Raw genomic sequence first — 5,965 nt, 5'->3', positions numbered from 1 at the left:
ACCAAGTAACCTTTTCACATGATTCTTGTCGCAAGGTGCAAGGTCTTTCCACTAGTGAAGTAGCAGAGGAGGGATGCTTTGGACCATGCCGAACCTAGGGACTTCATGCTTCATTTTCTGCAAATAAATAAAGTTAGCCCTTTCCCCCTCCAGACTCGACTATTTACACAATAATGATCAACATATCGGCATATTTTCTCCAAGTAATGCACATAACATGATGGTGCCCATTGGGATTGTGGAAATCCCGTCGGACTTTGGACAAGGCTTATCTTAGTGGGTTATTACGTTAGTAACGTTCTAAACCGTACTAGGTTTAGCATGATGCATGTACATTTGACATTGGAGTAATGTTTCTAGAAAGGTCTAGACTGGTACTCTCAAGTGGACAACTTGAGAGGGAAAGGCACGAGACTGTCGACTGCACTGCTGATCGACTAGTCTACCGCAAATAAGCCTTTTCGATTTAAAAAGGGTAATTTTGGAAGAGCGCGGACACTCATCAAGCGCCACTATATTGATAATTGACACGAGTGGAGTATGATGTGGAGCATGCTTTTATGCAGAGGTAATAACACGTTGCCAAGTATTTTTATGATAGAATATGTAAAACCAGTAAATAAGACAACAAAAGTAAACATGGAAAGAGAAGAAAGACAAAAGGAAGAAGTCAGTTTAGTTCATAAAATATACGCGGGAAATAAAGCAGGTAAGGAAGTAGGGATGAGAAAGCATGATATGACAGTCTTAGAAAAGAAATGCTGAGTGGTCAAAGCAAATAAAGGTGAATGGGGAAGGGATGTACATATCATAACAGATTTAAATAAATAGAGGTGAATAGGGGAATGGATGTGCATAAAGAAAGTAATAAACATAAGTCAAGTTCATTATGGTAAGAGACAAAATATTTCCCCAGCAGAGTCGCCATGCTGTCGCTCCCATTTTTCTCGCGAAATCGGGTTTCGACATGTGACAACTCTTTTAAATGGGATTAAAAGAGAAGATTCGCCACCTAACAGTTTTAAGGTGCGTTAGGGCACCTATTACGCAAATAACTCTGTTTTAACTAGTCTGCGTTACCAAAGATCGGGTAAGGGCTCAGATTACCTCAAAGAGAAGGTGTTAGGCACTCTTCGAGGTCCACAACTGTGGGTACCGGCCAAACTTAAGACTATATGGATTAGGCGAGGTGATAAAATATATGAAGAGAAACATAAAAGTCGGAGAGTTTCATTATGACACAAAAGGAATTGGTACAAGTCTTAAGGACTACAAAGATACAACTATAACTGTCTATATTAAATGACTAAGAAAATAAAGGGGGGGGGTTAAGTTTTTTGGCCTAAAGGATCACCCCATGCAACATAAATAATACTTCGCAACTCCTTTAGGTAGGAGTTGCTCGTATTATTTAGCGGGCACATACTATCGTCTCCTGCTACCCGATTACTATATTGAAGCTGTTACCTAAAGCATTCTAGTTCAGTTCTAAGTCGCATGCTATGCATGCACTACCCGTCCCATACCTATGATCCAGGAGACTTTGGACCTACTATTTGGGTGGTTCTAGACTTTACTTAGGCTGCTCAAAATGGATAAAACTAAGCGACATTCAAAACATGTTGGAATACACATAAAGACAATACATGGCCAAGTTAGCCTCCACAGATAAGCAACAAATGCACGCGGGCAGGTTCTTACATTAGGCAGTAGACAGTTTCAGAATCAGGACTAATTAGAGTCATTAAGTCCTCTAGACATGGATTCTATGTGATTTTGATTTCAAGCGTCATACAGGCAGTGCTGCTGTTTTAAAATAGCGAATTTGCAGATCATAGGTATTACAAACCCTATAGGCATGATCTTTTAATTGTTTGCGCAATGAGACAGTAAAACTGTTTGAAAGCACAAAATTACACTCGTTTGATTTTATAGACATACTTTCCTATAGGCAGGATTTCTAAGAGTTGGTGTTTAACCTTGATTTTATCATACTTATTCCTATAGACATGTTATCTAGGTGGCGGTGTAATAGAAATAGCAATAACAGTAGCTAATTAATCAATTACGGTCCTATAGACATGATATCTAGATGAATATTAATAGGAGCATGTCTCTATCGCTTAACACGATCATATAGGCATGATATCTAGCACATGGCAATAGAGCAAATTGAGCAAATAACCAATGATGTTGCAATACAATAGGCAGCTAATAACGTATAAGGGTGGAGCATGTGAACAAGTGAAATACTCAGGTCCTATAGGCATGTTATCTAACAAACACCTATAGGCATGTTATCTAACAAACACATAGAAATAGAGCATGTTGAGCAAAACGAAACACTTAGATCCTATAGGCATGTTTCTACCATTTCATGCAAGCATTAGAATTTACCCGTTTCCCCAATTTCACTAACACTCCAATTGTTTGTTATTACAAATCATTACAGGCCCAGAATGAAATAATACATACTACAAGCTGAAATAAATATAGGCCTACTAAGGCAATTACAGACCCAATACAAAGTAACCCATGGGTATCCCTGGGCCTTCAATAGCATTATTCCCCGGACAAATAGCATGAGCAAACCACAGGCTCACCAGGACAGTACAATGTTCATGAATCTAATGCCCAGGTCCAACGAGACATATGGACCAAAACCATGCCCAACGAATATCTTACTTACCCGAATGTGTGCCAAACTTAGTCATACTGGTGACAAACTACACATAGAATTAATTAAACAACTTTTAAGCTTAAACACTTATTTCTTAAAGTTGTGACTGATAACAGCTCTCGCCAAGGCATATAGACATGATCATTGGAAAGCACACAAAGCACATAGGAAGCAATTTTATGATTGTAAGTCTAGAAACAAAGTTTAAGAGTGACAAGACTAACCATCATAGGATAGTAAATCATTCCAAAGAGTTTCAAAACGAAGCATGATTCAAGATCAACTTAAAGAACCTTAGTTGGGGAGGCTGGGGGGTCTAGTAGAATCATAGAAAAGGAGCAAGTAGAGCACAACCTTTACATTAAAGTATATACCATGAAGAAACCTAATGAAAATAGCATAACTAAACAGGTTGATGGGCATGGTCTACACAATCCTTAATTGAGCATGAAAAATCATGAACATGCTAAATACCAGTCATAGCACAAAGACTTAAACAGTACCAGAATTCATAGTAGACAAGGATACACTAAGATCTAGATCACACATAAAAGAAAAACTAGATATTGCATTTTTTTACTTTGTAGGATTTAGGCAATACTAATCAGGCATAGATCACACTTAAAAAGTTTACAAATAGCAAGGAAGCATATTGGGATAAACATAGAAACAATATGATTACGGGGATGATCATGGGTCAATTTTAGAGAAATGGTAGATTAGGCATAAGGATTCAGCAGAAAGAGACTCATTAAGGCAAATTCTGGGCAGGAACTAGTTCCCTAGGAGTTCAAGTACAAAAGTTCAAGGTAAGGCATGAGACAGGACTCATAACAAATAGCCAATAAACAAATTCGAGCATACATAATTATGATAGTCTCAAACAAGCATATCAGTTAGAAAATCTTCCAAATTGAATACACTAAATGAACATATATAGACTTATACAGATTCTAATGAAGAATTAAAGAATAAATTCAAAGCAAGGTCGGCACAGTGTCATATTGGTTTGTAAGAGTTCAAATAAAATATATATTTAGAAGCATGAACACAAGAAGGGAGAAACTATAATTGTGAGGGATTGAACACTTACCAGTTTGCAAATTTAACACCAAATTGAAGAGAATCACCAAGTTCCCATAGCAAAGTAAGAAAAACAACAAAAACTCTACCCTAGTGCATCAGAGTTCATAGGAGCTCCGAAAGAGCCTCGGGTAGTGCTCGCACTAGGGAGATAGATGTCCTTAGACCATGACATCCTGGGTCAAGAAGCGTATGATAAGGGATTCGCATGCCATGAAATGGGGTCCTCAGGCCATGAGGATGGTGCCTCTGGACTATGACGCCTTTGAATAATGATGTGCAGTATCGAGAGATCCTCAGTCCATGGAATGGTGTCTCCCAGCTATTAGGATGGTGCCTTCGGAATATGATACCTTCGGACAAAATGGTGATGTTTCGGCCTATGAGATGAAAAGATATGCTGCTTAGTCATGTGCGAGGATGAGACAAGACAAGGCTTAGTCTTGTATGAGATGAGGGTAGTGCTTAGCCCGATGTGAAGAAGGGAGACAATGCTTAGTCTTATGCAATAAAAGGCGGTGCCTAGCCTTATACAGTGTAGGGGAGACAATGTTTAGTCTCATATAAGGAAAGGAGACAATGCTTAGTCTCTAACAAGGAGAGGTAATGCTTAGCCTCATGCAATGGTGAGGGCAGTGTTTAGCCCTATGCAAGGAAAGACAATGCTTAGCTTTGTGCAATTATTGAGGCAATGCTTAGCCTCATACAAGGAATGGAGACAATTATTAGTCTCATGTAAAGAAAGGAAGTGCTTAGCCTTATGCAATTATGGAGGCAATGCTTAGCCTCATGCAAGGAATGGAGACAATGCTTAGTCTCGTGCAAAGAAAGGCAGTGCTTAGCCTTATACAATTATGGAGGCAATGCTTAGCCTTATGCAAGGAATGGAGACAATGCTTAGTTTCATGCAAAGAAAGGCAGTGCTTAGCCTTATGCAATTTCTGAGGCAATGCTTAGCCTCGAAGTGGAGACAATGCTTAGTCTCATGTAGGGAAAGGCAGTTCTTAGCCTTATGCAATTTCGGAGGCAATGCTTAGCCTCATACAAGAAGTGGAGGCAGTGTTTAGCCTTATGCAAGAAAAGCGATGAGTGACTGTGAGAGAATGAAGTATTTCTTAGCTGGTTGTGCTTACATTTGGCAACTTGTCGTCATGAAGGTAGCGATTTGTTGTGCGTATGTAATTGCAAATATTACTGTTATGTTTATCGTGCCTGCATTCAAAGAAAAGTCATGAGTTTGTGGGGGAAAGGTTGGTTCGTGCTCTTGACTCTTTTCTTTGCCTTTACTCTTGTCTTGAGGTCCTGCTTGAGTTACCCTGGGTAACCTTTGGCTGTCATAGAAACAGAGTTTTCGAAAAATATATATGCATTTGACAAATTAATTGCGAAAATGTAGTTGTTTGAAATGTATTATAATATGTAAGATCAAATAATTTCGATGAATCAGTGACTGTGACACATTTAGAAACATTGCAACCTCCTTGTTTTAGAATTTTTAGGGTCCTCCTCAAAATTCTGCCCTAGAGTAAATGCATACTCCTGACAATACTTTTTGGTTATTCCTCATATGACGAAGTCGGCTGAACTTGCGATCTTGCCCCAGTTTCTGATCATGGGAAAATGAAGATTTTATTTAGATGTGACCGAACCCACAGGGTTGCTTACCTAACGCCTCTTAAACGGGAATTAGGTCAAGCGTAGTTCAGTTACATTAGATGAAGAAATGCAAACAATCCTAAACATAGTATCTTTTGACTGCATCTGAGTTGATAGGTTTTGGCCAAATCTCTCCGTCCATTTCTGCAAGTATAAGTGCTCATCCTATTAGTACTCGATGAACCATGAAGGGACCCTGCCAGTTGGGTGAAAACTTCCCCTTGGCTTCATCTTGATGTGGGAAGATTCGCTTTAGCACCAATTGCCCCGGTGTGAATTACCTTGGTCTGACCTTTTTGTTGAAAGCTCTTGCCATCATGTTCTGGTAGAGTTGACCATGACTTACCGCATTCATTCTTTTCCCATCAATGAGATCTAGTTGCTCATAGCGACTCTGTACCCATTCTGCGTCACTGAGCTTAGCTTCTTGTATAATTCTTAAAAAAGAGATTTTTACTTCGGCAGGAATAACCAATTCAGTACCATAAAACAATAGGTAAGGAGTTGCCCCAGTTGATGTGAGAACCGTGGTACGATACCCGAGCA

Source organism: Nicotiana tabacum, chromosome 19 (genome assembly GCF_000715075.1).
Source record: "Nicotiana tabacum cultivar K326 chromosome 19, ASM71507v2, whole genome shotgun sequence".
Lineage (NCBI taxonomy): Eukaryota > Viridiplantae > Streptophyta > Magnoliopsida > Solanales > Solanaceae > Nicotiana > Nicotiana tabacum.
Note: the sequence above shows the minus strand (reverse complement) of the source record.